The sequence below is a fragment of the Mastomys coucha genome, unplaced genomic scaffold (assembly GCF_008632895.1).
Source record: "Mastomys coucha isolate ucsf_1 unplaced genomic scaffold, UCSF_Mcou_1 pScaffold5, whole genome shotgun sequence".
Lineage (NCBI taxonomy): Eukaryota > Metazoa > Chordata > Mammalia > Rodentia > Muridae > Mastomys > Mastomys coucha.
In genome coordinates, this window is record NW_022196911.1 from 23,482,646 (window position 1) to 23,494,107 (window position 11,462).

Below are 11,462 nucleotides of genomic sequence, written 5' to 3' on the forward strand. Positions count from 1 at the left end.
GAACACAAGGAGGGATTGGAACGGAGATATATGAATGCTTGAACATAGGGAACCTCCTTCCATTTACCGGTTTGCTGACAGTATGTATTAAGACCCCTTAAAATAGCTGGGTCTTGAGTGCCATTAAGTGGCCACTTTGAATTCCCATCTAGTTGATATTTAACCCAGACCTTATTGCAGAGATATATTAATTTTGATGCCTTCAAATCAGGCGTAAGCTTTAAAGATTTGAGATTTTCCAGGAGACAACCCAGTGGGGTGCCTGGAGGAACTGGTCGAAGACATTCTGGAACCCATTGGGGGGTGGTTGGATGTTCGTACTAGCGTCCTGAGAACAATCCAAGCACCAAGAAAAATTAACAGCTGAAGCTAGTGGTTTCAAGTCGTCACGAGAAACCCTAGTGGCAATTTGGCAGGGCCCGGTGGCCTGCGTGGGAAAGTAACTCACCCTGGATCCAGGGGTTTGAGGGCTGTGAGCCTGGTAAGTATTAGGGGTGAGAGTTACCTCCTAGGGAAGAGCACCCAGTGGCAGAACGTCCTAACACGTATGTCAAGGGGGGGCTGTACTCCATAATTTCCAGGGAAGGTTGGCCAGACCTTATCTGGAAAGCTGGAAGTCCTCCCCCTGACTGATCCTATTAATTAATATGCCGGTGTCTGTGCGGCTAGTTATGAGCAATCTGGTAAATGGAAAAACATGGAACTGAATGGTGCCTGAGTGGGGTACAGTTCACGTGGTTAAGAGTTCGTAGTCTAGCGGCGCTTGGCTGTAGGTTCGTTGTGTCCTGCGGTGTCTGGTGTTTCTAGCAAGAAGCGGTGAGCAGTTGCCAGGTGAGCAGTGCTGGTACCGCTCCGCTGCGGTGGTACTGGGAGCGCTCCCTGCGCGGGATGGAATGCAGCAGCGGCCGCGTCCCAGCTGCGGCGGAGGCAGCGGCGGTGGTCCCAGCGGCCGCTCCATGTGGCCGTGCACCCTGTCTGCCCCGGCGGTGTGGAGCGGGTCGGTAGACGCAAACTGCCACGCTCCCAGGATTCGGCACCAAATGATGGGTTTGGGTAGCCGTGGACGCGTCTGCAGACACCAGGTCCAGGCAGTTTCACGTGTAAGAGGTTTAATTGGAAGGGGGTAGGGGGGTAGCGGTGCAGGAAGAGAGAGAGAGGGGAGAGAGAGGGAGAAATGGAGGAATTGTTTCATATATACGGGTTGTGACGTAGTAGGTCCAGGTAAAGGTGGAAGTTGAGCCCAATGGATTCTGGGAATATGGTGGCCGTTGTCCTGGCAACAGGTCTGTGGACCCGCCCATATATCTGCTGCAGATTCTGGATGCTAACACTGCCTGGCTGACAAACTCTTAATTATTGAGGAATTCAATGAGATCTGGCTATGTGAACTTAAACTGTGTCACCCAGAGTTTTTTTAAATGAAGACGTTAAAAATTTATTTATTGGGGGATGGAGAGATGGCTCAGCAGTTAAGAAAACTGACTGCTCTTCCAAATGTCCTGAGTTCAAATGCCAGCAACCACATGGTGGCTCACAACCATCTGTAATGGGATCTGATGACCTCATCTCAGGTGTCTGAAGACAGCTACAGTGTACTTACATATAATAAATAAATAAATCTTTAAATTAAAGAAAATAACTTATTCATTAAAAGTAGTAGAGCTGGGGGCTGAAGGGATGGCTCAGCAGTTAAGAGCACTGGCTGCTTTTCCAGAGTTCCTGAGTTCAATTCCCAGACACTACATGGTGGCTCACAGCCATCTGTAATGGGATATGCCCTCTTCTAGTGTGTCTGAAGAAAGTTACAATTGGTTACAAATAAAAAGATCGTCAGACCTTTAATCCCAGCACTTGGGAGGCAGAGGCAGGTGGATTTCTGAGTTCCAGGCCAGCCTGGTCTACAGAGTGAGTTCCAGGACAGCCAGGGCTACACAGAGAGAAACCCTGTCTCAAAAAAACTTAAAAAAAAAAAAAAGGATCGTCAGAGATCTACATGGACACATTCACGCCATAACAGCACCTGGTTAATAAGACTAAAATAATAAAAAAATAAATAAATAAAATAAAAAAGGCCAAAATAAGTTCAGGAATAAGTTGGTGATGTCTACTCATCACTACTAATATTTTAAAACTATGCACTGACTGCCCTTCCAGGGGCCCTAAGTTCAATTCCCAGCAACGCATGGTGCCTCACAACCATCTGTGATGGGATCTGATGTCCTCTTCTGGTGTGTCTGAAGAAAATGACAGTATACTTATATACATAAATTAAATAAATGAATCTTTAAAAAAATAATAGTGGCCCATGCAGGACACGGCAAGTCATATCTCGGGGTTATTAGCAGGAAGTAGGCACAACAGCCTAGACAGTAGATTCTGCCAGCACTACTGCTTTAAAGGCTTATTGTGAATTTAAAGGTTGTATATCTTTTATCTGGGAACTAAATGATCTAAGGCAGGGTAGAAACCTCCAACTGAGAGTAGTTATTACCAACAACAATGTTCACTCCAACAGATTCCCTCTCAGAGGCCAGGATTCAATTACATTCTCTTCTGTGTCCACTGCAAGGCACACTGTGCAGGACCACACTGCTCTTGGCCATTTTGCTCTCTGGCTATGCCTGCCTTGGGCTCCCAGCTGCCGAGAGCAACACAGGGGCAGCTGGATGAGTCAGGACTCCAAGGACCAGGTAAACACTCTACCACTGAGCTACACTCTCAGTGGTTTCCTTGTCTTTACATTTTTTTCTTTGTTTTTTTTTTTTTTTTTAAGATTTATTTATTTATTTTATGTATATGAGAACACACTGTAGCTGTACAGATAGTTGTGAGCCTTCATCTGGTTGTTGTGAATTGACTTTAGGACCTCTGCTCGCTCCGGTCAACTGTGCTTGCTCTAGTCTGCTCACTTCGGTGTCAGCCCCATTTGATCTGTCTGTGACCTCTCAGGCTCAAAGATTTATTATTATAAATAAGTACATTGTAGCTGTCTTCAGACACACCAGAAGAGGGCGTCAGATCTCATTACGGGTGGTTGTGAGCCACTATGTGGTTGCTGGGATTTGAACTCAGGACCTTTGGAAGAGCAGTTGGTGCTCTTACCCACTGAGTCATCTCACCAGCCCTCTTTGTTGTTTTAATAGGATCTTTCTGAGACACTCATACTGGCCTTGAACTTGTGATCTTCCTTCTCCACCTCCCAAGTTGCTTGAGTCCTTATTGGCACACATACAGGAAAAGATGTGGGGCCTTCAGTTTTGACTGGAGACAGAACAAGGAAAAACCTTCCCACCAGGCAGTGGTGGCGCACACCTTTAATCCCAGCACTTGGGAGGCAGAGGCAGGCAGATTTCTAAGTTCGAGGCCAGCCTGGTCTACAGGGGAGTTCCAGGACAGCCAGGGCTACACAGAGAAACCCTGTCTCGAAAAACTGGGAAAAAAAACCCAAGTCCTCCCAAGCCCTGCAGTCAGGGAGTGTGGAGCCTTCTGAACTAGACATTACCACATATTGTCAGGGTCCAAATGAAGAGGGTTCTAACCCTGCCCAGGAGCTAAGGCCACAGACACCTTCAACAGCCTTCAAGCTGGGCTCAGGGGAGGTGGGCATCTACTATGGAAATCAAGCCATTGGTCAACTGAGCCTGCCTGGACTGAATGCCATGGTAACATCCCTCCCTGAGCACCCATGACAAAGAAGTCTGCCTGGCACAGGAGTTCCTCAAAAAAAACCTCACAACTCATAAATATTTCCTTTAGTTTTTGTTGGTCCTCTCTACCCTCCCAGCTGTGTGGCTACAGTTGTTCAGCACCGGCTTAGTCACTATTCTAGTGCTGTGAAAATACACAGGACTAAGACAACTCTTATAAAAGAAAGAATGTAACTGGGGACTGGCTTACTGTCTCAGAGTCCATTAGTATCATGCAGGGAACATGGTGGCACAGATGGTTTGGAGTAAGTAGAGATGAGAGCTACATACTGATCCACAGGCAGACAGAGGGACACAGAGAGAGACAGAGAGACAGAGACTGGACCCAGTATGGGCTTTTTTTTTTTAGATTAATTAATTAATTAATTAATTTCATGTATGTGAGTACACTGTTGCTGTCTCCAGACACACCAGAAGAGGGCATCAGATCCCATTACAGATGATTGTGAGCCACCATGTGGTTGCTGGGAATTGAACTCAGGACTTCTGGAAGAGCAGTCAGTGCTCTTAACCTTTGAGCCACCTCTCCAACCCGCAGTCAGTGCTCTTAACCACTGAGGCATCTCTCCAGCACATCCCCCCCAATATGGGCTTTTGACCCCAATATGGGTCAAAGCCCACCCCCTGTAACACACTTCCTTTGACAAGCCCATAACTCCTAATCCTTCTAATCCTTTCAAAGAGTTTCAACCCCTTGGAACCCAGCATTCAAATATATGAGCCTACAGGACCCATTCTCACTCAAACCACCACCAACACCATTTTGTGTGTGTGTGTGTGTGTGTGTGTAACACAAGATTTATGTGTGGTAGGCAAGAACTCTATCAGCCATTTACTCCTTTTTAAAATGTTCTTTGCTTTTAGTTCATTAGAGATATATCTTTTGTTGCCCAGGCTGGTCTGAAAATCTTGTAGCAGAGGATGATCTTGAACTCTTGATTCTCTTTTTCCACCTCCTGTGTACTGAGAATGCACACTTGCAAGCATCTATTGAACACCATCTATTGGCCTGCAACTCTCTAGGTTATCCAGCATGTCCTGGAACTTTCCAAGCTCCTAGCTTAGCTTCTGGAGTTTTCAACATGAGATTACAACCACAACTGGCTTTAGTGTTTTTGTTTGGTTGGTTAGTTGCTTGTTTTGTTTTTGTTTTTTTAGACAGAGTCTCTCTGTGCAGCCCTGGCTGTCTTGGACCTCACCCTGTAGAACAGGCTGGCCTTGAACTCAGAGATCCACTGGCCTCTGCCTCTGTCTCTGCCAGAGGCAGGTGGATCTCTGACTCTGAGGCCAGCCTAGTCTACATAGAGTTGTAGGCCAATAAGGCAACTGAGTGAGACAGGATTTTCAATAACAACAACAACAAAAATATTTAAGGGTCAGCAAGATGGCCTAGTGGATAAGAGTACTTATTGATAAACCTGTCTTGAGTTTGATCCCCTGGACCCATGTGGTGGAAGAAGAGTGGTTCCACTTCTCAAAAGCTGTCCTCTGTTCTGTATACACAGAGGCCATGGTATTCAGGAACACACACACACACACACACACACACACACACACACACACACACACACCCTTCATTTTTAAAAGAACACCTGCCAGGCTTATCAGCCCTAATTTGTGTTTTTCTAAAAAAAGGTTAACTTGTACAAAGAGAAGAAGTAAATAATTGTAAAAAAATAAAGTAAAATAAAAGCAGTGAATTAAAGTCCCATATGAATTGAATCCCACAATCCCAGTCAGGCAGGAAGCTGGGGCAAAAGAATTACAAATCATTGTCAAACAGGAGACATCTAATGAGCTGGGGCAAGAGGATTACAAATTCATTGTCAAACAGGAGACATCTAATGATATACTGTGTCAAAATAAGAAGTTAAAAAAAAAAAAGGCTGGTCATGGTGGTGTGAATGAAATAAGTACTGATCACTCCTAGGTGTGGTTGAGGAGAAGGTTTTTATTGTAGATATGAGGGGGAGCACAGCCAGGGGCATCTGGAAAGATCCAGACTGAACCTGGCCATGAGAGGAGATATAGAGGGACAGGAGGGGGAAGAACCAGGAGGCCAAAAGGATGAAGACCGAGAGTTCACCGGAAATGGCTGGGCTTTATAGGAATGAGAAGGTGGGGGAAGGGAAGGGTCGGGAAGGGAGGCTCTAGGGCTGGAGGGTTTAAAAGAGTGCTCAGAGAAGCCAGGACTCTAGCCCTAGCGCTAGCTTTGCTGAGGGAGATTGTCAACCTGCATCCTCTTTGATATGTTAATAGGCACCTCAGTTGGCCGTTTGCGTTTAGCAGGTTAGGAAGGATACTAAGGCCAGCTTCCACTTAGTAAGTTGGAGGCCAGCCTGGACTGTGAGAAATTCTGCGTCCAAAAACAAGTAAACAAACAAAAAACCAACACATCACACTGAAATATTAACACCCTTAGTTTCTTGAGACGCTGTCTAAAAACAAAATCCAAAAAGTAAAAATAGTAAAATAATATTAACAATATGTTTGTGTGGAAAAATCAAGGCAACAGTATTTTATCCCCCACCTCCACCTCCGCCCCATTTTTATTTCTATTTCCTCCTTTGCCGCATGGTCTGTCATAGTGTTATTCTAGTATGGTGGCTCACTCTTGTAATCCTAGCACTTGGGAGGCAAAGACAGGACAAATGTGAGGCCAATCTGGATTTCTAGCAAGCACCAGGGCAGCCTAGACACAGTCTCAAAAAAAAAAAAAAAAAAAAGAAAAAAGAAAACAAAACAAGCGACTGTGGGGGACTCCGGAACCCGCAGCCTGGTGCTCGCGCTCGCGTGGCGGCGCACCGGCAGCTGGAGCAGCTGTGCCTTTGTTCTGAGCGCCCAGGTCGGCTGTTAGAGAGCCCAGGGCCAGGGGGCCCCGGTCCCTGAGGCGGCTGCGGGGGGCCTGGGCTTCCTCTAAGCGTTGGAGGAGGAGCAGCAGCAGCGGTGGCGGGCCACACTGTTCTCAGCTGGAATCCATTAGGCCTGGAGGAGTTTTGAGGAGAGGTGGCTTGGATGTCCTGGGAAGGACAGGAGGAGACTTCCTAGAGCTAGGTAGGCCCTGGGAGGCAAGGTCTCCAATTACTAATCCCAGGTGTGCAAAGTACCTCTCCGTTGTCATTGTGTCAGCCAGCTACCTGGAACAGGAATCCTGCATTTTCTCGTCTTGTTGTTGCAGTGTCACCAGTGTGAGTCCACTGAAGAAGATTAGGCTCATAAACAACAAGGTACTTGGAATGGGTTTATTCCTGGTGGGCAGAAAGGGATGACAGAAGTAAGTCCCTGAGGCCCAAGAAAGTGTGAGAGTGGATGGAGTCTGCACTGTGTGTCCTTCACTTGTACTGCTGAGAGACCCCCTCCTCCCAGCCCCCAAAAGCAGCCACATTGAGTTTTAAACCTCAGGACCAGCCTGCTCCCGATGGAGGGCCCAGCCTGACCTGCACTAATCAGGTGACATCCTCTAGGAGGAGCGATAACAGAGCCTGAGGTTAACAGTTCCCGCAGTAGAACACTGTTCTCTGAGCATGACGGCCTTTGACATTTTTTTTTTTTAAGATTTCTTTTTTTATCGATTTGTATGTGTGCATAAGTGCATATGCCCACAGAGGCCAGAGGAGCTGGATCCCCCAGGGGCTAGTAGTACAGGAAATTGTTACTGGGAATCAAACTTTGGTCCTCTGAAAGAGCAGTGCATGCTTCCCTCCAGCCCCTAGATGTTTGGTTTTTGAGACCTGGTCTCACTAGGTAGCATTCACTGGCTTAGAACTCACCATGCAGACTAGGCTGGCCTTGAACTCATAGAGATTCACCTGCCTCCCAAGTGCTGGGAGTAAGGGTGTGCGCCATCACTGCCTAGCCTTATTGTCATCTTGATCAGAGGGGCTATGACAGTTCCCTAGAAATCCTCAAGGTAAGATCTGAAGCTTCCCCTCCTGCACCTTCCTGTCAGCTGGTTTTTGATTGTTGTTTGTTTGCTTGCTTGCTTGTTTTGGTCTTTTGAAGACAAGGTTTCACTCTGTGGCCCTGGCTGTCCTGGAACTCACTCTGTAGACCAGGCTGGCCTCAAAGATCTGCCTGCCTCTGCCTCCCAAGTGCCTGAATTAAACCCTGCTGTTTTTGTTGTTGCTTTTTGAGACAGGGTTTCTCTGTATAGGCTGTCCTGGAACTTGCTCTGTAGACCAGGCTGGCTTTGAACTCACAGAGATCTGCCTACCTCTGTGTCTCAATTGCTGAGATTAAGGGCTGGAACCAACATCACCAGGGATCTTTCAGCTGTTTATAATTCTGCCCCAGCTGCATGTGGTCTCCATATCTCAGAAGGTAGGATGTGTAGATGGGGGAAGGTTAACTGAAGTGGAGAACCTCATCTATGCCGCTGGAAAGTCAGCCTCAAGGTTGGGGTGAGATATTTTTGTAATGAAGCTGTTTTAGGGTCACCCCTGCTCTCATAAGTAACCCCTCATTCATACCCCATAGATAAGCTCAATAAACAAACTGGTTCAAATCACTGGACTTTGGTAGAACTGTAACTTTAGCCTGTCATTGGTGCCTATTTGGGGAAATTAACCTTTTTTTTTCCGTCTCCCAGGAAAGTTCCTGAAATACTTCCTGTCTCTGATCATTGTCCTTCCAACACACTGTAATGTAACTTGAGTCTATAATCAAGGAAAAGGAGGGGAGGGCCGAACCCACCAGGCAGACAGTAGACAGGTATGTGCTACTCTGTCTTCCTCCCTTGTTTTGTTCTTAGGCATTACTGAGACATGACGTGTGTGCACATGGGGAGACATACTGGAGGGCTACCTTGGGTATCATTCCTCAGGCGCCCCCACTTTCGGTTTTGTTTTTTTTTTAATTTACATTTCTTTCTTTCCTATGTATAGGCATGTGGAGATCAGAGGACAATTTGTAGGATTCAGTTCTTCCCCTTCCCATGAAGGTCCCTGAAATTGAACTCAGGCCACCAGGTTTCTTAGCAGATGTCCAACCCACTGGGCCATATTGCCTGCCCCCCTTGTCCTTTGAGACAGGTCTCTCACTAGGATTTGAAGCTTGCTGACCAGGCTTGGCTGGTTGCTTATTAGGCCCCAGAGATCCACTGTCTTGACCTTCTAACTGCTGAAGTTACAAGCGGGCACCGTCATGTCTGGCTTTTTGCTGTTTACCTGGGTTTTGAAGCTTGAACTCAGGTCTTCCTGTTTGCACAGCAAGCACTTAGCACTTTACTGACTGAACTGTTTCCCTGACCTCCTCTTAGTAAAGGCATTAGTCACAGATTTAAGGTCTGACCTAAATCATGGTGTCTTCTCAAGGCCCTTAATTATATATGTTTGTATACATATATATTTTTTTTCTTAATTATATCTGCAAAGCCTGTTATCTCAGGCAAGACTACATGTCTGGGTAGACATGACATTTTGAGCAAGACTCCTCAGATTGCTGTACTGCATGACACAGTTTTTTAAATGAAAAATTGAAAACACATTTTGGAGGCTGTAGGGAGGCTGAAGAGAAAGCTGTCATCACTGGGGGCCAGTGTGGGTGTGTGGGTGGTGGCAGCTGAGAGCCACAGAGAGACAGGGTAAGGGACAGATGCCTATCTTCTGGTCTCTGTAATGTCATAACCCATCCAAGCAGGACTGACAGGAGCATGTTTGGGGAGAAGGTTATGTATCACATTTAGAGCAAATTTTATTTATTGTTATTATTGTGTTTTGCATGGTGTGTGTGCATGTATATGTGTGTGTGGGGGGGGGGGAGGTTGCTACCATTTGTGTATGGAGGCCGGAGGGCAACCTGTGAATTAGCTCTCTCCACCCAGCCACCAAGGGGTCCTAAGAATCAAACTCAGATGGTCAGGCTTAGAAACAAAGCACAATCCTACCAGTTCCTCCCTTTTCTTTTTAGAAAGAAAAAAGAAAAATGGCTAAGAGGTGCTGGGATATAGGTCAGAAGAGCACAGGAATACACAAGGCCTGGGATTAATCTCCAGCACAGTTCTCCCAAGTAAGGACAAAGGACTCGAGTAGATTTTCTTCAAAGATAAGAAAATCTCCAATTACCACGTGCTGTATGCTGATTTCATTCGTTCTTGGGGACTGCTAATCAAAACTACCAACTATGGTAGTATGGAGATGACTCCGCAGTTTAGAATACTTGGTGCTCTTCTGCAGGGACCCAGGTTTCCTCCATCACCCACATTTCGTTCTCAGACGTTAGAATACAGTGCCTTCTTCTGGCCTCCAAGGGCACCAGATACATTCATGGTAAATAGACATACAAGTAGGCAAAATACTCATAATACAAAGTAAGTACATCTTAAAATCAAATTATTATAGTAGACCATAGGCTGGGGAGGTACTCAAGAGAGCGCTCAAGTGCCCAGTGTACATACACATGGCCTGATGTTCAGCCTGAGAGGAGGGGGTGGGGGGATTATATCATTTACACCTACAGGAATGGCTATTATAAAAACAAAAATATGGGGCTGGAGAGATGGCTCGGTTATTTAAGAGCACTCACTGCTCTTCCAGAAGTCCTGAGTTCAATTCCCAGAAACCAAATGGTGGCTCACAACCATCTTTAATGGGATCCAATGCATTCTTCTGGTGTGGATGAAGAGAGCAATAGCGTACTCATATATATAAAATAAATAAATAAATCTTTTAAAAAGCTGGGCAGTGGTGGCACACGCCTTTAATCCCAGCACTTGGGAGGCAGAGGCAGGCAGATTTCTGAGTTTGAGGCCAGCCTGATCTACAGAGTGAGTTCCAGGACAGCCAGGGCTACACAGAGAAACCCTGTCTCGACAAAACAAAAACAAACAAAACAAAACAAAACAAAAAAATCTTTTAAAAAATCCAGAAAATATAAAAATTATCATGTGAGCCAACAATTCTTCTCTTAGATTTAAGAAATGAAAAATAAAGCAAAATGTAGTATCATACACTATAATCCCAATACTTGGTAGGCTGAAGCAGGAGGATTGCTATGTGTCTGAGGCCAGTCTGGACTAGATAGTAAGATCCTGCCACAAAAACAAAAACAAGAACAAACAAACAAACAAATAAAAAACCCCAACCAAAGCAGCCAACCAACCAAGAAGATAAATTCTGTGTTCAGTTTATTTTTGCCATCAAAATCCTACACCAAAATACCACTTATTTAGCAGACTAACAAAAATTCAAAAGTATCCCAACTCCCTGTGTTGGAGAGGCTGTGGACAAGCCGGCTCATTCATATTCTCATAGTGGGCATGAAAGGAACCTTGGATCACTAATAAGCGCTTTTCTTGCTTGATGATCTGCCTCTTTCAAGATGGCTACTCCAGTGTTGGCTTTTGTTCTTATGTTTTTTTCCCTCCATGCTGGAGACCAAACCCACATCCTTGTGCATGCTAGATGAGTTCTACCACTGAGCCGTGGCCTCCAGGCCCGTGGCATTGCTTGGAAACAGCGGCAGTCAGTCCTCCCTCACACATGCTCTTAGTATACTGCCTATCATGATGCGCTACAGCCAGTGACAGGGTGGGGGAGGGGGAGGGGGAGGGGAGGGGCCCTCATCAGAATCAGCACGCTGCCACCTGCAGTCCCAGCCTCTAAAGCTGTGATCTGAACAATCCGAAAGTGAGGTTGCCTCAAGCATTTCATAGTCCCAAGGAAATGGTAACTAACATACCTTCATGATGTGTCTTTTGCTTGTTTATTTATGTGAAGTGTCCAATGTAAAATGTATTCAGAAGGCAAATCTGAATAA

At 45.9% G+C, this 11,462-nt stretch overlaps 1 long non-coding RNA gene across 1 annotated transcript; it reads left to right on the forward strand.

Annotated features, from left to right (window-relative positions):
- Window positions 1-6,451: 6,451 nt before the first annotated feature.
- LOC116079173 lies at window positions 6,452-10,436 on the forward strand. The gene is made up of 3 exons (XR_004113789.1): window positions 6,452-6,934; window positions 8,296-8,417; window positions 9,615-10,436. It is a non-coding gene; the product is annotated as an uncharacterized LOC116079173 (long non-coding RNA).
- The last annotated feature ends 1,026 nt before the right edge of the window (window positions 10,437-11,462 follow it).